Source organism: Capsicum annuum, chromosome 6, assembly GCF_002878395.1.
Source record: "Capsicum annuum cultivar UCD-10X-F1 chromosome 6, UCD10Xv1.1, whole genome shotgun sequence".
NCBI classification, from domain to species: domain Eukaryota; kingdom Viridiplantae; phylum Streptophyta; class Magnoliopsida; order Solanales; family Solanaceae; genus Capsicum; species Capsicum annuum.
The window spans coordinates 179,421,693-179,444,908 of record NC_061116.1 but is presented as its reverse complement, the minus strand read 5'-3'; positions in this window follow the sequence as shown (position 1 = coordinate 179,444,908).

The window sequence follows — 23,216 nt, the reverse complement described above, 5'->3', positions numbered from 1 at the left end:
GACGTTCTCAATCTTGTCAACATATTGAAGTAGTTTCAAAACTCTTCTCATGCTTGACACCCATCCTCTCAATCGTCTAATAAAAATAATTTTGATGCTAAAAGCAGTTCATTCTTGATCATCTTTCACATATTCTTATGGATGACCATCACTTCTTGACAATCATACGTGCCACATACAAATTCACAAATTTTCTTAAACTACGTAGACCCGATACTTATTTTCACAAGATACGTAGGCGACCGTAATCCAGATTCGGTCCTATTTATTTTTTTTTTAAAAAAAGTTAAAATTTTGACTTGGTTGATACCAACATAGTTAGGAGTGTTCATGAGAAAGAATAAAATGGTATGATGGAGGGGACCGACTTCATGGTAAACTATAGATACTTTTGACACTTTTTAATCACACCTGAGTGACACCTGGAAAATTCTCTTTCATATCTCTAAGACAAGAACTTGGCCTAAATGTCTGTTGATCTAGAACTTGGCCTAAATGTCTGTTGAGGCAAAATTCTAAGTTATACTTGGTTTAGGAAATGATTGTAGTCCTTCCTTGACCTGATTGTGCCTTCCACAGCCAACCAAATGACATTAATCTATAGCATTTTCTCCTTTGATCTTAAAACCTTTTCTTGGATAACCACTTTTGAGCCTATATCATTTGAGTGCTTACATGCACTATTTCTCTCTTGGCTCACCTTCTTGAGCACACTAAATACATGAAATTGCAGATGAAGGTTCAAAATAAAAGCTGTCAAAAGCAAAGAATATATAGTCCTAGAAGAACAAAAACAAAAGGACGATTAAAAAGACGAAGGAGCAAAACTCCCACAAAAAAAAGAGATCTCCAACAAAGGCGGAGAATCACCAAAAAAAAATGATGATGGGGGAAACTCTAGCACAGGATTCAAAAGAATTTGAAGTAGATACAAAATAAGGGGCAAAGAAGAAAAACAAAGAAGATCAAGTGTCAAAGCGCTACAAATGTCAAAAGCACATATACGGTGTAACACTCATTGAGGAACTAGTCACTTTCAGCTCAAATATCATCCTACCCATCCCCAATCCTATATAAAAGCCTACAACAAGTCCTACAAGATCTTATTCTAAGTGTTCTCACATTAGTGGATACTTACATTGTAATACCCCATACTTTTCCTAACTAATTTCATCTCAAGAATGTCTAGTATTAGCATCTAAATTGAATGATGATTATTACATGAGGAATTTTCAAGATTTTCACTTTTTATCATGTGGGAAATTCAATAAGTTTTCCATCGATATAAGATTTGCCCAAATCCGATAACCGAGTCAGAAGTTACAACTATTTTAAGTTCCCATCGTAAACTAACGCCATATTAGTCAATGGCGCGCCATTCCACAAGAGGAAATGGCATTTGGAAAATTCCAGTAGGGGTCCACTATTATGGCGCGTTGCGCCAGGGCCCAAATTTAGAATTGTCCTTTTCCAGTGTCTTAGCACGATTTCCTCCGCATCGCGCCAAAGTTCCAGGTCACAAAAGAAGGGGTAACGCGATGGCTCCGCATCGCGCCATCCCTCAGTTTCCCAATCATCAAATTCCAGTGACATAGCGATAGTGCCACGTCGCGCCAGGGGTTCAGTACAGGAAAATTTTACTGAAATTAAATGATGCATCCAGGGTTAAAAGGGTCAACTTCCCACCCCTATTTAAGCCCTTTAACACGTGATTCAACCACTTTTCACCCAAAATACACTCTCTTCTCTCAAAAACCTCTCAAGAATAAGCTAGGGTTTTCATATAAGATCCAATTCCAAGAAATTTTCACCGTCAATCTTCACGAAATCATGAACTAAGGTATGCATAGTGTTCATTCACGAACTCCTTTCATCCATGAAGCCCAAGAATCCCTTTTCTAAAATTCAAGTTTATGGATTTCTTTATGAATTTCATGTTGGATTGTTTTGTTTATGTTAAGAATGATCAATTGAATTCTACTCCATGTTGGGTGATAAATTCTATGTGGGTTAACTTATTATAGATATAGATTCATGCAAAGCTATGACTAAACCCTTGAATGATGAAATTAGAATTGAACCATGATGTTTAATTATTGTACAATGATGTTTACACGTACCATGCCTACAATATGTTTGATTAAATGCCTAGATGAAGGAAAAGTGTCTAACTAGCATGATACCATGAAATCCCCATGTATGTACAAGTTATGCCTATCACATGTCTTGATGAAATGCTTCTATAAATGTATTATGGATTATGATGTTAGTTATATGTTCAAGTAAGTTATGCCTGGTCAGTTTACTTCCATCGAGTCCTAGGGGTACTCGTACCCAAAACATTAGCTGTGTGCCTAGAGCCATGTCATGTTTTCACGATACTCTCAGTCAAGCTATGATCCTTAGACTTCAGACAGTCTTATGACTCAGGAAATCTCCATGACCTCATGAACTCAGTAAGTTGTCAGATATCAGTAATATTTCATCAATTACCAAAAATTCAGTAACTCAGTCCATGTTTAGTTCAGTAAATCATGTTCAATATCTATTTAGATGGGAGTAGAAATTAGCACCGAGCGAACCCAAGAATGGAAACTCACCTGTCATATAAGGGTGTGATTCTTAGAAACAATCCTTGCATTCCAGAATTATATAGCCAGCATAGGTTGAGACATCATAGCCTGCTATATAAGGGTATATGAGGTGGATTAGCCTGCTATATGATGGTTCCCACCATTCTCACTAGAGTTACCTGTTATATTAGGATCACTTATATATTGTCCTGACTAGTGGTGCGGTATTGACACCCTTCTAATCAGGGCATAGATTAGACCCCAATTCAGGTATAATGCATTATTTAGGGAGTGTCTGTTAGATGAATACCTCCCACTTTCTCAGTATCAGTCTCAGTAAAAGAACTTAGATAGTTCTTTAGAATTCAGGACTATCAGATACAGTCGACTTAGATACAGAATAGAACTCAGATAGTTCCATCAGACTCAGGACTATCAGATACAGTCACACATATTATCAGTTATATTCAGATTTAGTAATCATGTTATCACAGTATTAGTATCAGTTTTTATGTCTTATGCATGTATTCTCACGCTCATTATAGTTTGTCAGTTATTGTTATTGTTCATGTATATGAACCCCATGCATTCAACCTACCTCACATACATACCAATACATTCAAAGTACTGACGTATTTGTGCTATGGTGTCTTATACCATAGGTTTAGAGACACGAGTTCCAGAGAAACAGTAGATTCCAGATATCCGCAGATAGAGTTAGAAGTAAGTCCTCATCTTTCGAGGACATGATTATTTCCCCATTATATCAGTAATTAATTCATTAGTTGGATTTAGTTTGTGACATATCCTATCAACTCCTTACTCAAAAAATTCAGTCAGTTAGAGGCTTTCTAGACTATCATGTTTTAGACTTTAGTATTTTCAGTTTTGTTTTGGGTATTCTATTACTCCACGTAAATGTTATATTATTCAGATCATGTTTAGTATTGAAACTTATGGACTTTCAGTTCATGTTTCCATATTATAAAGTATTTTATGCAGTATACAGGTACAAATATCAGTCATGGGTTAGCTTATGGTCCTTCGGGGTCATGAGCACCGTGTAGCATTCTGGGTACTAGATTTGGGGCATTACAAACTTGGTATCAGAGCCTAAGGTTCAATAGAGTCCTAGGAAGTCTGAAAGACACATCTAATAGAGTCTTGTACATGGGTGTGTTGCGCACCACATTTATGTACAGGTGGCTATAAGATGTTTTAGTAATAGTTTCCCCTCTTTTAGTATTTATGTCGTGCTGATGTGTGAGCTAATGCTAACATATTTGAGGCTTTTAACTAAGAATAATTACGAAGTCTTAAGCAACTTTTGTCATTTTTGATTGGTTTATGTTTGATTGTACAGTTTGAGCTGATATGATAGAGAACCAACAAGAATGGTAGTAGAGAAGTTGAAATCTACAGAAATCTGAAGAAAAAGGTGGCTGATGACATTTGTGATAAGTCGTCAGCCTAGTGATAAGTTATCAAGTTCATTGTCATTAGTAAACAGAGAATTTGACTAAGTAATAAGATGTGACAACATTTTGTGATAAGTCATTAAGGGTCTGATAAGCTGTCAAGAATATCGTCAGCTTGAGGCAGCACATGAGAACTAAAACAGAGCTTTGATGACATTTTGTGATAGGCTGTTATGGAGCTGATAGGTTGTCAAGTTTGTCGTTAGCCTTAAACAGGAAGTGCCAAAACTAAAGAAGGAGCTGACGACATTTGTGATAAGTCGTCAGCCTCCTGATAGGCTATCTCAAATGTCGTCACCTAATCTGAGGGATTTCTGAATTGTATTATTTTGTTTCCATAATTAGGGTGAACTATTTGAAGCTTTGTTTTAGGATTTTCTGGGGAGTTCGACACTTTGAGTTTTGAGCAATATACTTTGATATTTTCTCTCTACTTTTGGCTTGATAAAGCAATTACTTTGAAGATATTATATTCATTATTTTGGGGATTTCCTTTGTGATTTAAGCTGAGAATCTCTAGTTTCTATTTATCTTGTGGTAAGTTTAACTTTCAAAGCATGAATCATCTAGTTGCTTCGATTTTTATGTCATGATCGGCTAAATTCCTTTAACCTGAATTATGGGATCTAAGGTTAGGTCTTGATAAGGTGCTGAGTGATCAGGATTCGAAAGGTGGTTGGACTTCTTGATAATTCTGAGGTTTTAATTAACGTCTGTTGGTTGCAAAAAATAGATAAAACCTACTTTGATTTACTTGAGAAAGAAATCAAATATAGTAGGAAGTGAATTATCAACAGGGACTTGGAAATACTCTGTTTAATAATCAGTACTGTAACAAGGTTGGTTAACCTGAGGTAAAATCTGGGCAGTGAATATAAATTCCCTAAGTCTGAGAGGATTAGGTAATTAAATGCTTAAGTAGGTCGAGAGACATTTAAACATAACTTCGATAAAGATAACTTATTGTCCTACCTACCGTGAGAATCCTGAACTACTAGTAGCATCCGTCAAGTACCAAAATCCCCAGTGAACATAATTCTGGTTTTTGTTTAACTCTTTATTACGAACACTGAAACTAACATAACCAAAAATTGCTTGTTAAACTAAAACCCCTATTTCTGGAAACATCCAACTCTCAGTTGATTAATTTACAAATGACTTATGTTCACACCATATTCCCTGTGGGATTCCACCCCAACCTAGTTGGATTTTATATTGACAATGATTGCTTACATTCTCATTGAGAGGTGTAGTTTGAGCGTTATCAAAAATGGCGCTGTTGCTGGGGAATACGGTTGTAAACTGAAGTTTGTGTATGCAAATTGTTTGTTAGTTAAGTTTCCTAGTTTTATATTTATTTGTTGTTTTTATTTATTTGCAGGATTTTTATAGTATATGCCAAGAATCAAAAGTTTCGGAGAACCATTATTACCACTTAATCCGGAACTGCAACGAATTGGAAGAATGGTAGAACAACAAGAGGCTGATAGACTGGCAGCTTTAGCTCGAGGTTAGGTGAATGTGCAAAATATCGGGCAATAAGTATGACATCGAAACCCTGAGGACGAACATTTGGGAGATGAGGAGTTGCTGAATTTTGGTAACCCAAGGCGTGCAGAGAAAATAGCTGCACCAGTATGGTGTAATGTTAACAGGAACCGTCCATTCGAAGAAAGAAAAGAGTACCAGCCAGTCCAGTATGATCTTAATGATGATGATGATGGAATGAACGGAGCAGGTGCAACAGGTGCAATCATTCCTCTACCGTTGGCACCTGGGGCCAAGTTCAACATTACGAGTACTATGATCCAACTCCTCAATCTGAATGGGTTGTTTGGTGGCCTTCCTGGGGATGAACCAAACCTGTATCTGGTGAATTTGGTCACTATCTGTAAATCTTTTGATAGCCCAGGAGTGGGCTAAAATGCTATCCGGTTGAGATTGTTCCCGTTGTCTCTGTCTTGGGAGGCAATTTTGTGGCTAAATAAGCTGACGCTTGATTCTATAACCAACTGGAGGCAGTTGAAAAGAGCTTTCCTAGAAAGGTTCTTTTTGTCTTCCAGAAGGTTATAGTTGAGGGACGAGTTCAACAACTTTAGGCAGCTCCCGACTGAAGCCTTGCATGAAACCTGGGAAATATTCAAGAAGAAGCTAACACAATATCTAAACCATAACATAACAGATATACATTTGATGGAGACTTTGTACTGGGCTCTTAACTCTGTTATAAAGCCAATTATAGACAATGCTACTGGTGGTTCATTTATTGATCTTACATTTCCAGAGGCTTCAGAGATGCTAGACAGAATAACCAAATAGAGTCGGGCATAGAATACCAGAGATTATATGATGGCCAGCCCCACTACTTCTGTAGGTATTACTGCGAAACAACGTAAAAGAGAAGAAGAGCGTGACCAATATATTGCTTACTTGAAAACACAGATGGACTTGATAACCAAGCACTTGCTATCAGGCAAGGTTGAGAAGGTGAAAGCTATGGGATCTCAGGATAGGATTGAGGCTGATGCAGAAGAAGAGGCTAACTATATTAATAATCAGAGGGTTTCTGAGGCAATAACCAAGGGAATCAAGGTCAGAACTTTTATGATAAGCCTAGTTATAAAGATAGAAAGCAGGGAAATTGGAGGAATAGCAATGAAAAAAGTAGGCTATATGTTTCTCCTAGAAATTTTGAGGCTGCTTTAATAAGTTTTGAAAAGATGTTCATGGAGGGCATGATGACTAAGTTGTTGAAAGGAGTGGAGGCTACTAACTCTGATGTGACCACCATGAAGACTGATCTGTCATCCATCAGTCAGTTAGTGCACTCATACTCCACCGTAATTAAATATTTAGAGCAACAGATGAGCCAACTCTCTGCAGTATTTAACCAGAGGAAGAGCAAAATGTTACCAAGCGATACGATCTAGAAACTGCAGAATAATGGCTCATGCATGGTTATTACCACTAGAATTGGTAAGATATTACCTGGCCCTTCTGTGGGCAAACCTGTTGTTGATGAGGTAGCTATTGATGAACTGGAAAAAGGAGGTCCAGCGGAGTCTGGAAAGCTAGATAATTCTGATGATGTTCCAGAGAAAGGTGAAGAAAAGGACAAGGAGGTAGTGCTGAAAACTATCCCAAGACCACCACCTCCCTTTCCTCAGCGGTTGAAAAAGAAAACTGATGATGTAAAATTCAGCAAATTCATGGTAATACTCAAGCAATTGACAATAAATGTGCCTTTGGTTGAGGTACTTGAGCAAATGCCAGGATACGCGAAATTCATGAAGGACCTTGTGACTAAGAAAAGAGAGGTGAGCAATGAATTGGAAGGTAATCTTCATCATTGTAGCGCTATTTCTACAAAGACCTTGGTGCAGAAGAAACCAGACCCAGGTGCATTCACTATTCCCTGCAAAATTGGAACTATGGACTTTGCCACAACATTATGTGATCTAGGAGCAAGCATAAATTTGATGGCACAAGCTATTTATAGAAAGTTGGGTTCGGGAAATCCCATACCCACCAACATACAACTCGTGATGGCGAATAGGTCAGTAAAGCAACCTGTTGGCATTTTGTATGATGTGTTGGTGAAGGTGTCCAACTTTATATTCCCTATAGACTTAGTCATTCTGGATTGCGAGGTATACTTCGACGTGCCCATAATCTTGGGTCGACCTTTCCTCGCAACTGGAAGTGTGTTGATTGATTTAAGAGCGAATGAGCTCTTATTCAGAATGAATAATGAAGTGGTACAATTTGATGTATATAAATCTAGCATAAGAAATGAGTGTGTTATCAGTAGTTGATGTATATTATGAGGACAAACATGAGGTGTCAATAGCTGAGTAACTTGTTATCGAACCTTTGGCCACGATTATGATGAATTTTGATAGTGAAGGCATCAGAGAGTATGAAGAGACTGTTTGTTCTTTGGCATGATGGGGTTCATATCCTTATGCTCCTAGAAAGCTAGACCTTGACCTTTCTAATAGACCAACACCACCAGCCAAGCCATCTATTGAGGAGCCACCAGTGTTGGAATTGAAAGAACTGCTTGGGCACTTATGATACGTGTTTTTGGTAGTGGGAACACGCTACCTATTATTATTGCAGCTGATTTGGGTGACCAACAGGTAAACACACTTATTTCAGTTCTTCAGAGGCACAAGAGAGCTATAGGATAGACCATCGCAGATATTATTGGCAATCCCCCTGGCATCTGAATGCATAAAATTCAACTTGAGGAAGATTGTATTCCAACAATAGAGCATCAGAGCTATCTTAACCCACCAATGCAAGAGGTGGTTAAGAAAGAGATTATTAAGTGGTTAGATGCATGAGTGATTTACCCTATTTCTGATAGCAAATGGGTGAGCCCAGTTCAATGCGTACCTAAAAAAAGGGGCATGAGTGTGGTTGCAAATGAAAGGAATGAGTTGATTCCACTCAGGCCTATTACTGTATAGAGAGTTTGTATGGACTACCGCAAGCTAAATTCATGGACTCTAAAAGACCACTTCCCGATGCCCTTTATGGACCAAATGTTTAATTAATTGGCTGGAAGGAGGTGGTATTATTTTTTAGATGGTTATTTTGGATACAACCAAATCTATATTGCTCCTGAAGATCAGGAAAAGAAGACATTCACATGTCCATATGGCACCTTTGCATTTAAGAGGATGACTTTTTGGCTATGCAATGCACCCGCCATTTTTCAACGGTGTATGATGTCTATCTTCCCAGATATGGTGGAGGACACTATAGAGGTATTCATAGATAATTTTTCTGTGGTGGGAGATTCATTTGAGATGTCTTTGGTGAACCTAAGTATAGCATTGAAATGATGTGTTGAATTTAATTTGGTGCTTAACTGGGAAAAATGCCATTTTCTGGTAAAGGAAGGCATCATTTTTGGCCACAAAATTTCAGAAAAAAGGAGAGAAGTTGATTGAGCAAAAGTGGAAGTTATTGAGAAATTACCCCTCCCATTTCAATGAAGGGAGTACATAGTTTTCTTGGACATATTGGCTTTTATCGGAGGTTTATAAAAGACTTCTCGAAGGTTGCAAGTCTACTTTGCAAACTTTTGGAGAAAAAGTAAAGTTTTCCTTTGATGATGATTGCTTGAAGGCATTTGAATACCTTAAAAAGAATCTGGTTGAGGCCCCTATTGATGTTGCACCAGATTGGTAAAAACCATTTGAGATCATATGTGATGCAAGCGGTGTTGCCCTTGGAGCTGTATTGGGACAAAAGAGGGACAAACTGTTTCATCCGATAAATTATGCCAGCAAAGCACTGAATGGAGCGCAAAAGAATTACACCATCACTGAGCAGAAACTTCTGGCTGTAGTGTATGCTTTTGAGAAGTTCAGGGCTTATCTTCTTGGGACCAAAGTGGTGTTCCACACTGACCATGTAGCCTTGAGGTACTTGATGGCGAAGAAGGATGCAAAACCAAGGCTGATTAGATGGGTGTTGCTGCTACAAGAATTTGACTTTGAGTTCAAAGATCGGAAAGGTTGTGAAAACCAGGTTGCAGATCATTTGTCTACAATGGAAGGTGAACATGCAATTAGTGATGAAATGGAAATAAATGATGCATTCCCTAATGAGGAGATTTTGGCGGCTGCTGTGGAACAATTGCCTTGGTATGCTGATTATACAAATTATGTTGTAAGTGAGGTCATCCCAAAAAATATTTCTTTCTTTCAAAGAAAGAAATTCCTACATGACATGACACGTTACTTCTGGGCTGAGCTATATCTTTTTCGGTGATGTGTGGACAATATTATAAGGAGATGCGTAATAAAAATGGATGTATTGTACGTATTGGAAGCATGTCATTCTTCATCAATTGAAGGTCACCATGCAAGTGAGCGAACGACTAAGAAGGTGTTGCAGAGTGGTTACTGTTGGTTAACATTATTCAAGGATGCCCATGAGTTTATGTTGAAATGTGACCAATGTCAGAGGCAAGGGTCAATCTCCAAAAAACATGAGATACCTTTGACTAAGATGCTTGAAGTGGAATTATTTGATGTATGGAGCATCAATTTCATGGGCTCTTTTGTAAGCTCGTATAGGATAAAGTATATTTTAGTTTCCGTTAACTATGTATCAAAATGGGTCGATGCTGTTGCCTTGTCAGATAATGAAGGAAAGAGAGTTTTTTCTTTTGTCAAAAAGAATATCTTCTCTCGCTTTGGAGTACTCCACACTATTATAAGCGATGGAGGATCTCATTTTTGCAATAAAGTGTTTTAAGTAGCGAAAAATATGGGGTGAAACAACATAGGGTAGCCACTCCATATCACCTACAAACTAGTGGGCAAGTGAAAGTGTCAAATCGAGAGATTAAAGCCATCCTATCCAAAATGGTGAATGCTCGATAATGCCTTGTGGACCTATCAGACTGCTTTCAAGACACCCATTGGCATATCACCATTTCAGCTGGTCTATGGAAAAGCTTGCCACTTACCAATAGAGATGGAGCACAAGGTATTATGGGCACTCAAAAGGCTGAATTTGAGTTGGAAGGAGGCAGCTGAGCTGAGACTAGAACAATGAGTGAGATGGATAAATTCCATCTCAGGGCATATGAATGAGCGGATCTATATAAAGAAAATATGAAAAAGTACCATGATTGAAGGATAGAGAAACGAGACTGCTAAAAGGGTGACTTGATGCTTCTGTTCAATTCCAGACTTACACTATTCTCAGGAAAGCTTAAATCCAAGTGGTCAGGTCCACTTAGAGTTAGTCAAGTCTACTCATCTGGAGTAGTAGAACTTGAAAATGAAGATGGGAACACCTTCAAGGTGAATGGGCAACGAGTCAAGCTCTATATTGGTTTGAAAGAATCGATAAAAAACATCACTACTATCTATCTTGATGAAGTCTCAAGTAATTGAGATACCTGAGTCATACCGCGATGTTAAATTAGGCTCTGCATGGGAGGCAACCCATAACCCTCAAGATTGGTCTATTCCAGGTATACTCTAACCCTTAGTTCAGATTTTCTTTGATTTTAAGTTGAGGGTGTAGAGTAAATTGTTGTTGTAAAATTTTGTAGCCAATTAGGAGAAATACTTTTACTTGGGGCAGTTGAATTGTTTTGTGATTTTTGTACACCTCTTTAAGTGGTCTACTCCTTTAACTTTGTGATTTGCATTCAAGTGTGACCACTGTGTATCATTGTATGGCATTAGTTCTAGTAACATAATAATCACTGCTAAATAGCTGCATGAATTGAATAAGTCGTAGCTTGTCATATACGTGTGTGCCATGTGTGTGTGAGAAACTACTTAGTTCCTTTTGTATGCTGAAGCCAGAACTTTTTCGATTAGTCTTACCTAGGTTGAAGGATAGGGGTTAGGAAATGATCATAAGCCATTTTGATATTAGCTCACTTTAGCCTAAATGACCTTCCCTATGTGTATAATATCCCTTGATACCTATTTTGAGCCTAATTAGCCTATTTCTTTGTATGACACCTGTCAACTTCCTATTTAAATCAGAATGAACCTGTTTTGGCCCTGGTCCTCCTTAGACACTGTGTACCTTAACTTAGGCAAATGGCCTAAGTTGAGGGTGGATATCATAGGGGTGCGTGATATAGAATGAGTATGAAGAAAGGTAGCATAAAAGAAAAGAATAAAATGCTGGGTGCAGAGGAAAAAAGCAAGAAAAAAAATTGTTAAAAAGTTTAAGTAATTGAGAAAAGACTGCACCCATCCTAAATAAGTGTGATCAAGAAAAGAGAAGAGTGAAAAAGGATAATGAGTGAAACCCCAAAAAGCTATTGCAGTGTCAAAGAGACTTAGTCACTTTAAATGCCATCGATAATCATACCAGCCTCTAGCCTACATTACAATCCTAAGAGAAGTCCTATAGTGATCCTAGCTGACCTATTGAAGATCTGGGTTATGAATATAAGGGCAAGCCTATGGTACTTCGCATACACTGATTGGAACTTCGTTTTGAGAGTGAGTGTTTAGATTGTCCCTATGGTTACATATATAATTCTTGATATGAGAGAAGGGAGATTTCTTTACTGTAAGGGCACACTGGTTACATTGCTAGTTACTGACTTGTTTGGGTAGTGTATTACTGGTCTATGCATGGTTGTTATAACTGAATTGATCCCATATCTTGAGTCCTGTGTGTTGCATTGGCATTCTTCATTGTTCTTGAATTGAGTGACCTTGGAGATGGTAAAAGTGTTTTGAGATGATATAGATGATTAACTGCCAAATGTACTTTGTAATCTCTTAGTTGTGTTGAGTTGCTTGAGGACAAGCAATTATATTAAGTTGAGGGTGTTGATGTGTGAGCTAATGCTAACACATTTGAGGCTTTTAACTAAGAACAATTGCGAAGTCTTAAGCAACTTTTGTCATTTTTGATTGGTTTATGTTTGATTTTGTAGTTTGAGCTGATATGATAGAGAACCAACACGAATGAGAAAAAAGAAGTTGAAATCTGAAGAAATCTGAAGAAAAGTGTGGCTGACGATATTTGTGATAAGTCATCAACCTGGTGATAAGTTATCAAGTTTGTCGTCAGCAGTAAATAGAGAATGGGCCTAAGTTGAAAGATGTGATGACATTTTGTGATAAGTCATCAAGGGTCTGATAAGCTGTCAAGAATGTCGTCAGCCTGAGGAAGCATAGGAGAACTGAAGCAGAGATTTGCCGACATTTTGTGATAGGCCATCACGGATCTGATAAGTTGTCAAGTTTGTCGTTAGCCTTAAATAGGAAGAGCCAAAATTGAAGAAGGAGATAATGCCATTTGTTATAAGTCGTCAGCCTCCTGATAGGCTATAACAAATGTCGTCACCTAATTCAAGGGATTTCTGAATTCTATTATTTTGTTTCCATAATTAGGGTGAACTATTTAAAGCTTTGTTTTAGGGTTTTCTGGGGAGTTCAACACATTGAGTTTTGACCTATATACTTTGATATTTTTTCTCTCTACTTTTGACTTGAGAAAGCAATTACTTTGAAGATATTATATTCGTTATTTTGGGATTTCCTTTATGATTTAAGTTGAGAATCTCTAGTTTCTATTCATCTTGTGGTAAGTTTATCTTTTAAAGCATGAATTCATGTAGTTATTTCGATTTTTACATCATGAGCGACTAAATTTCTTTAACCTGAATTATGGGATCTAGGGTTAGGTCTTGATAAGGTGCTGAGTGACCAGGATTCGAAATATGGTAGGACTTATTGATAATTCTGAGGTTTTAATTAACGTCTGTTAGTTGCAAATAATAGATAAAACTTACTTTGATTTGCTTGAGAAAGAGATTAAATATAGTAGGAAGTAAATTATCAACAGGGACTTGGAAATACTCCGTTTAATAATCAGCGCTGTAACAAGGTTGGTTAACCTGAGGTAAAATCTGGGTAGTGAATATAAATTCCCTAAGACTGAGAGGATTAGGTAAATAAATGCTTAAGTAGGTCGAGAGACATTTAAGAATAACTTCGATAAAGATAACTTGTTTTCCTACCTACCGTGAGAATCCTGAACCACTAGTAGCATCCGCCAAGTACCAAAATCCCTAGTGAACTTAATTCTATTTTTTCATAAACTCTTGATTACGAACACTGAAACTAAAGTAACCAAAAATTTATTGTTAAACTAAACCCCCCCATTTCTGGAAACATGAAACTACCAGTTTATTAATTTGCAAACGACTTACGTTCACACCATATTTCTTGTGGGATTCGAGCCTAACCTAGTTGGGTTATATATTGACAACGATCGCTTACATTCTTATTGAGAGGTATAGTTTGAGCGTTATCACGTGCCAGTGAGCATAACATCAAGTTAATCTCCCAGTCTAATCCATTTCTCCCTTTCTTCCAAGAATATGCCTCCTAAAAGAAGTAACGGAAATCAGTCAGCCCCTCAGCCTGAAGATCCTTTGGGCAGTCATGTTTCTTATGTGGAGTTCAAGGCCGCATTTACTACTCTTGCTCAGTCAGTTGCTACTCAAAATGAATGACCAACAGTTATTCTGGCCAACCCAGTGGCCAAATCAGCCGCAGCTAAAATTCAAGACTTCACTTGATGAATCCTTTGTCCTTTCTCGGGCCTAAGACATGTGAGGACCCTCAGGAATTCCTAGATTAGGTGCAAAAGGTGACAGACATCATGGGGGTGACTACTGTTGAGAGTGCTAAATTAGCTGCATATCAGTTGCTGGATGTTTCTCACACTTGGTTCAATGAGTAGAAATTAGAGAAGGCAGATGATGCAGGGCTAGTTGAGTGGAAGGAGTTTGCATTTGCTTTTCTCAATAGATTCTTTCCCCTAGAGCTTATGGAAGCCAAGGTGTTAGAATTCATCAACCTCAGATAGGGAAATATGACAGTGAAATAATATTCTCTTAAGTTTACTCAATTAGCCAGATATGCCCCTTATGTGGATGCAGATAGAAGGGCAAGAATGAGTAAGTACATTTCAGGGGTGAATGATAGCATGGTTAATGAGTGCAGATCTACCATGTTGAATAGTGACATGAATTTGGCCAGGCTTATGACTCATGATCAGCAGATTGATGAGCAAAAGATTAATATGAGAAAGAAACAGAATAAGAGGGCAAAGACAGATAGTTTCAACTTCGCTCAGCCTAAGAAGGAGGAAACCGTTCTCAGTTTCATCCTAATTCATCAGTTCCAGCACCTTCTACAGCTAGTACTCCAGTTCCTAAGTTCATAGAGGGTAACAAAGATAAAGTGCCAGGTTTTAAGTCCAAGGGTAGTGTTATTAGTGCTCGCACCTATCCTCTTTGCCAGACTTATGTTGCATCAGGGTATGTTCAGAGATGGCAGTGGTAATTGTTTTGGATGAGGCAAGCCAGTCCACAGAGTCAGAGACTATCCCTAGCTAGGTCCTCAGGGTCAACAGAATCACTCCTTAGCTTAGTTCAATCGCCCAAATCAGCAGGGTGTAACCTCTAGTGCTACTAGTGGGCAACGCCCAAATTATCTCTATGCTCTTTAGTCTTGACAAGATCAGGAAAATTCTCCTGATGTGGTTACTGGTACATTACAGATTTTCATGTGCATGTTTATGCTTTGCTAGATCCAGGAGCTTTTTTCTCTTTTGTTACTTCTTATTTAGTGGGCGATTTCAGAATCAGTCCTGAAATCCTAGCAGACCCCTTGTCAATCTCTACCCCAGTGGGTAAAACCATCATAGCCTGGCAGGTATACAGGAACTACCCAGTTATGATATTTCAGAAAGTCACCTCAACAGACTTAGTCAAATTGGAGATGACTGATTTTGATGTCATTCTCTATATAGATTAGCTTCATTCCTACTATGCCACAGTCGACTGCAGAAATAGAATAGTCTAGTTTCAATTTCTGAATAAACTCGTCCTTGAATAGAAGGGTAGTGTATCCGCTTTCAGGGGTCAGCTTATTTCCTACCTTCAGGCATGGAAAATGACATCTAAATGATGTATCTATCATCTTGTTTGAGTTAAGGACACTAGTTCTGAGACTCCATATCATGAATCAATCCTAGTAGTGATTGAATATTCAGATATCTTTCCCAAAGATCTTCTAGAAATTTCTCCCAAAAGGGAAATAGACTTTAGTATTGATTTTCTTTTGGATACTCAGCCTATCTCTATTACTTTATACAGAATGGAACCAGTATAACTCAGTAAACTGAAAGAACAATTGAAGGATCTCTTAGATAAGGGATTCATCAGGCCCAGTATTTCCTCGTGGGGCGCTCTAGTATTATTTGTGCACAAGAAAGATGATTCTCTTAGGATGTGTGTAGACTACCATCGACTCAATAAGGTCACAATCAAGAACAAGTATCCTCTTCCCAGAATCAATAACTTGTTTGAACAACTTTAAGGTGCCAGTTATTTCTCTAAGATAGACCTCAGATCCAGCTATCATCAGCTCAGAGTCCGAGAATGTGACATTCCAAAAATAGCTTTTCATACTTGGTATGGTCACTTTGAATTCCTAGTCATGTCATTTGGTCTTAGCAATGCCCCAGCCGCTTTCATGGACTGTATGAATCATGTGTTCAAGCAGTACTTGGATATGTTTATCATAGTCTTCATAGATGATATTCTGGTCTATTACCGCAGTGAGCGCGATCTTGTAAACCATCTCAGAGCAGTACTTCAAACTCTCAGAGATCATCAGCTATTCGCCAAATTCAGTAAATATAAGTTTTGGCTAAGGTCATTATCATTCCTTGGTCATATCATTTTCGGTGATGGCATTAGGGTTGATCCTTAAAAGACCAAAGCAGTAAGAAACTGGCCTCGCTCTGTCTCTCCATCAGATATCAGGAGTTTCTTAGGTTTTGCTGGCTATTATAGGTGGTTTGTTGAGGGATTTTCTTCTATTGCCTCCCCTATGTATAGATTGACTCAAAAGAAAATCAAGTTTCAGTGGTCTGATTCTTGCGAGAAGAGTTTTCAGGAGTTAAAGACTCGACTCACCTCAGCTTCAGTTCTAGCTCATCCAGATGGTTTAGATGGGTTCGTAGTGTATTGTGATGCATCCAGAGTAGGTTTGGGTTGTGTCCTCATGCAACATGGTAAGGTCATAGACTACGCCTCTAGATAGCTTAAATCCCATGAGAGGAATTATCCTACTCATAATATTGAGTTAGAAGCCATAGTATTTTCATTAAAGATTTGGAGGCATTAGCTTTACGGTGTTCATGTAGATGTATTCACAGATCATAAGAGTCTTCAGTATGTTTTTTCTTAGAAAGATCTCAATCTTCATCAGAGTAGGTGGTTAGAGCTCTTGAAAGATTATGACATAAGTGTACTTTATCATCCGAGCAAGGACAACATAGTGGCCGATGCTCTCAGTAGACTGTCTATGGGTAGTGTTGCTCATGTGGATGACAGTAAGAAGAAGTTAGCTCAGGAAGTCTATCAGCTTACCAGACTAGGAGTTCGCTTAGTCGATACAAATGAGGGTGATATATGGGTTCAGAGTAGTTCAAAATCATCTCTAGTTTCCGAGGTGAAAGAAAAGCAAGATAGAGATCCCTGCCTTGTCAAGTTGAAAGAATCAGTCCTAGATCAGAAAATAGAGGTTTTCTCCCAAGGGGGAGATAGTGTTCTTCGTTGTTAGGGTCATCTCTATGTTCCAGGTGTAGATGAATTAACGCAGCGAATTCTTGAAGAAGTTCATGGTGTGCGCTACTCTATTCATCCAGGGGACACAAAGATGTACCACAACTTGTGGGAAATCTATTGGTGGAGTGGGATTAAAAGAGACATTGCAGAGTTTGTGGCTAAGTGCTCTACAATTCAGCAAGTTAAGATAGAGCATCAGAAGACTAGTGGGTCCATGCAGGAGTTCAGTATTCCTACTTGGAAGTGGGAAGTTGTGAACATGGACTTCGTGACGGGTTTACATCAAACTCGCCATCAGCATGATTCAGTCTGGGTCGTTGTAGATAAATGACCAAATCATCTTATTTTCTTCCAGTTCATACCTCTTATTCAGCCAAGGATTATACTAAACTCTACATCAAGGAATTGGTCAGATTGCATGGTGTTCCACTATCTATTATCTCAGAAAGAGGTACCCAGTTCACCTCTTATTTCTGAAAAGCATTCCAATTGGGATGGTCCAGACAGATGGTCCAGTAGAAAGGACCATTCAGACTCTAGAAGATATGCTAAGGGCGTGTGCAATTAATTTTAATGATAATTGGGCTGACCACTTGCCTTTGATTGAGTTTGCATACAACAACAACTATCATTCTAGTATTCACATGGCTCTATTCGAAGCTTTATATGGTAGGAGATGTAGATCTCTATTTAGTTGGTTTGAATTTAGTGAGACCTCATTTATAGGGACTAACTTAGTATTCGGCACCTTAAAAAAAGTCTATTTGATTAGAAAAAGACTCCGGGCTACTCAGAACCGACAGAAGTCTTGTGCAGATGTTCATAGAAAAGATCATGAGTTCAAGATTGGTGACTATGTCTATCTAAAGATATCTCCCATGAAGGAAGTGAAGCGGTTCAGCAAGAAAGGGAAACTCAGTCCCCGATACGTCGGTCCCTTCAAGATTCTCAGTCGATTTGGCAAGGTAGCTTACGAGCTCAAATTGCCTTCAGATCTAGCCCTAGTTCATCCAGTCTTTCATGTCTCCTTGCTCAAGAAGTGCATAAGTGACCCATCAGTTGTTGTCCCTATTAAGAGCATCGATGTTCAGAACACTCTCTCTTATTAAGAGATTCCAGTCAAAATCTTAGACTATTAGACTCATAGATTGAATTAAAGAAGTCCTTCTAGTTAAGATTCTTTGGCAAAATCTGTCCGTCGAGGGAGCTACTTGGGAAGAAGAGGCAGATATGCATACCAAGTATCCTTACCTCTTCTTCGCCAACTCAGATAAAGCTCAAGGTAACAGTTCTCCTTAAGCTTATTCAGTTTCATGTTCAGTGTTCATCACAAACTTGGTATGCAGTTTTATGCTCATTTTCCCATTATAAACTTGGTATCAAGTACCATTGAATATTCAGTCATGCAGTCATGTATCAGTTCAGTTATGTAATTATGTATCAGACATGCATACTCATTATGAGAAACTTAGTTCTTTAGAACACTCAGTCATGTATTTATGAATCAGTTACACATGCATCAGATATGTATGTTCAGTATTATATGTTCAGCTTGTCAGTCATGTCAGTTATGAGATCATGTTCCAGTTATTCATGTTCATTATGTATATCGGTTGTCTTTTCTTCCCTCTTAGTCAGTCTCATTCGAGGAGGAATGTTCTCAAGGGGGAGATATTGTAATACCCCGTACTTTCCTAGCTAATTTCAACTAAAAAATGTCTAGTAGTATCTTCTAAATTGAATAATGGTTGTTACATGAGGAATTTTCAATATTTTCACTTTTTCCACGTGGGAAATTCAATAAGCTTTCCATTGATATAAGATTCACCCAAATCTGATAACCGAGTCAAAAGTTATGACTATTTTAAGTTCACGTCATAAAACAATGCCATATTAGTCAGTAGCGCACCGCGCCACAAGAGGAAATGGCATTTGGAAAATTCCAGTAGGTGTCCATGATTATGACATGTCATGCCAGGGCCCAAATTCAGAATTGTCCTTTTTCCAGTGTCTTAGCGCGATTTCCTCCCCGTCGCGCCAAAGTTCCAGGTCACAAAAGAAGGGGCAATGCGATGGCTCCACGTCGCTCCATTCCTCAGTTTCCCAATTGTAAAATTCCAGTGACATGGAGCGATAGTGCCATATCGTGCTAGGGGTTCAGTTCAGGAAAATTTTACTGAAATTAAATGACGCATCCAGGATTAAAAGGGTCAACTTCCCACCTCTATTTAAGCCCTTTAACATATGATTCAGCCATTTTTCACCCAAAATACACTCTCTTCTCTCTAAAACCTCTCAAGAACAAGCTAGGGTTTTCATATAAGATCCAATTCCAAGAAAGTTTCACCGTCAATCTTGACGAAATTATGAACTAAGGTATGTATAGTATTCATTCATGGACTCCTTTCGTCCTTGAAGCCCAAGAATCCCTTTACTAAAATTCAAGTTTATGGATTTCTTTATGAATTTCATGTTGGGTTATTTTGTCTATGTTAATGATCAATTGAATTCTACTCCATGTTGGGTGATAAATTTTATGTTGGTTAAATTATTATAGATATAGATTCATGCAAACCTATGACTAAACCCTTGAATGATGAATTTAGAATTGAACCATGATTTTTAATTATTGTACAATGATGTTTACATGTACTATGCCTATAATATGTTTGATTAAATGCCTAGATAAAGGAAAAGTGTCTAACTAGCATGATACCACGAAATCCCCATGTATGTACAATTTATGCCTATCACATGTCTTGATGAAATGCTCTATAAATGTATTATGGATTATGATGTTAGTTATATATTCAAGTAAGTTATGCCTGGTTAGTTTCCTTCCATCGAGTCCTAGGGGTAATTGTACCCAAAACATTAGCTGTGTGCCTAGAGCCATGTCATGTTTTCACGATACTCTCAGTCAGGCTATGATCCTTAGACTTCAGACAGTCTTATGACTCAGGAAATCTCCATGATCTCATGAACTCAGTCAGTTGTCAGATATCAGTAGTATTCTGCCAGTCAACAGAAATTCAATAACTCAGTCCATGTTTAGTTCATTAAATCATGTTTAGTGTCTATTCAGATGGGAGTATAAATTAGCACCGAGCGAACCCAAGGATGGGAACTCACCTGTTATATGAGGGTGTGATTCTTAGAAGCAATCCTTGCATTCTAAAACTATGTAGCCAGGATAGGTTGAGACATCATAACCTACTATATGAGGGTAGATGAGGTGGCTTAGCCTACTATATGAGGGTTCCCACCGTTCTCACTAGTGTTACATGTTATATTAGGGTCACTCATATGTTGTCCTTACCAGTGGTGCGATGTTACACCCTTCCAATTAGGGCATAGATTGGACTCCAATTTAGCCATAATGCATTATTTGGGGAATGTCGGTTAGATGACTACCTCCCACAGTCTCAATATCAGTCTCAGTAAAAGAACTTAGATAGTTCTTTAGAATTCAGGATTGTCAGATACAGTCGACTTAAGTACAGAACATAACTTAGATAGTTCCATCAGATTCAGGACTGTCAGATATAGTCACTCATGTTATCAGTTATATTCAAATTCAGTAATCATGTTATCACAGTATTAGTGTCAGTTGTTGTGTCTTATGCATGTATTTTCACACTCATGATAGTTATTCAGTTATTATTATTGTTCATGCATATGAACCCCATGCATTCAGCCTACCTCACATGCATACCAGTACATTCAAAGTACTGACATATTTGCACTATGGTGTCTTATACCATAGGTTTAGAGACATGAGCTCCAGATATCCGCAGACAGAGTTAGAAGTGAGTCCTCATCTTTCGAGGACATGATTATTTCCCCATTATCTCAGTAATTAATTTATTAGTTGGAGTTAGTTGGGGACATGTCCCATCAACTCCTTACTCTGACAGTTCAGTCAGTTAGAGGCTTTCTGGACTATCATGTTTCAGACTTCAGTATTTTCTTTTTTGTTTTGGGTATTCTATTACCCCACACAGATGTTATATCATTAAGATCATGTTCAGTATTGAACCTTATGGCCTTTCAGTTTATGTTTCCACATTATAAAGTATTTTATGTAGTATACACGTATAGATATCAGTCACGGATTGCTTATAGTCCTTCGGGGTCATGAGCACCGTGTTGCATTCTGGGTACTATATTCAAGGTGTTACATACATGAAGGCTGAGCCTATGGTATTATAATCGCATGCATTGAATTGTTTTCTTACGTGAGTGTATTTTTCTAGACGGCTCAAAATTCAAAAAGAATATTACTCAAACATGTGCAAAATGAGACTTCCATTCTAGGAAATGACGCTTGAAACATAAGGATAGGTATAGTTCAAAACCTTTGTTTTAAGCAAGATGAACAAATCTTTTCGATATTTAGGTATGTATGAGGTACCACTTGAAATTATAGAGGTTACCCTAAAGCTCATCTCGGTTCAACTATATTCAATACATAATTATATATTTCTCCCCTTTCAACATCTCTTACAAAGAAAATACAAACAATCTTCTGCATTTTCATATTTCAACATTTCTTAGAAAGAAAATATTAAGTAATTTTCTGCATTTTTCACTTTTCAACATTTTTTTGTAAAGAAAATACAATTTATTTTTCATGATGCTCATCTTCAAATACATGTATTATGCTTTTTGTTCAAGGCTCCCACCGCCAAATACGGACAATTGACTTTTCCATTCATGCACATACCTTCAAATACATGAATTATGCTTTTCACCTAAGGCACAACATTTTTACCTTTCAACATTTCTTACAAAGAAAATATAAAATTTTTTTTGCATTTTTCACCTTTCAACATTTTTTTGCAAATAAAATACAAAATAATTTTCATTTTTTCTCATGACTTTCATCTTCAAATACATGTATTATGATTTTTTTTCAAGGCACCCACCTCCAAATACAGGAAGTTGACTTTTATTTCCAAGCTCTCACCCTCAAATACAAATATTTTTCTTTTTTGTTAGTGTCACGACCTGAGCCGGGGCCCTGGGCGTAACGAGCATCCCGAACCATGAAGGCCCGGGCACCCCTTCTCTATCTGGTAATCATGCACAACATTCATACAATATAATAAATTAGAAAAAAAATAACACAAGACAGAAACATGGTCACTATATTTTTCTTTAACTGAATAATTCAAAAAAATGAGTTCATGAAACATTCATAACACCTGACACTAGTCTGTGAAATCTCTAACAACTGAAAATGACATCTGTTTGAAATCTAGAACAAGGCCCCCAGTCGGATCTTGAATCAAAAATAATAATAATGACAAGTTTCATAACCAGGCCTTCCGAAGTAAGGGAGGCTCACCAGCTGTAAACTTCTGAAAAGTCAATCTGCTGCTTAACGGGACCCCGAGACTGTATCTCAGAATCCTAAAATATAAGGGGTCAATACAAATGTACTGGTATGCGGAGTAATCCAAAATAATATATTTTCTTATACAACAGAAGTGAGAGTAATTTGTAAAACACTATACATGACATAATTTAAAACACATAGGCAAATTTCAAATAATCTTAAAACAATTCTGTAGATGCAATTCCTTTCTTTATTTTACTTCTGAGCTAGGTGGTACAACCTACAATCTGTAATTCAATGAGTTATATGAAATTCGCCCCTGACTCGACGGCCAAGCTCTCAATCCATGTTTACCACCAGGATTGGAGTATTAATAAGGGGGACACACAAGATCACACAGCAGGGTGCTAAGATCCCCAATTAAATTAATATGTCATGGTAGTGCACAAGATCACAAAGTAGGGCTCCTAACCATAGTCCCAATTTGGGATGACATGAGTCAAGGTACATAAGATCACAAAGCATGGTACCATAACCCCGTGTTGGCAAATCATGGTTTATAGCATTGAGTCTTTTAACTCGTACTTTCTTCGGGTAACCACCTAACTCCCTTTAAGCCCATTTTTAGTCTGTTCTAAACATGCACCTTTGTTTAATCAAATTCTAAA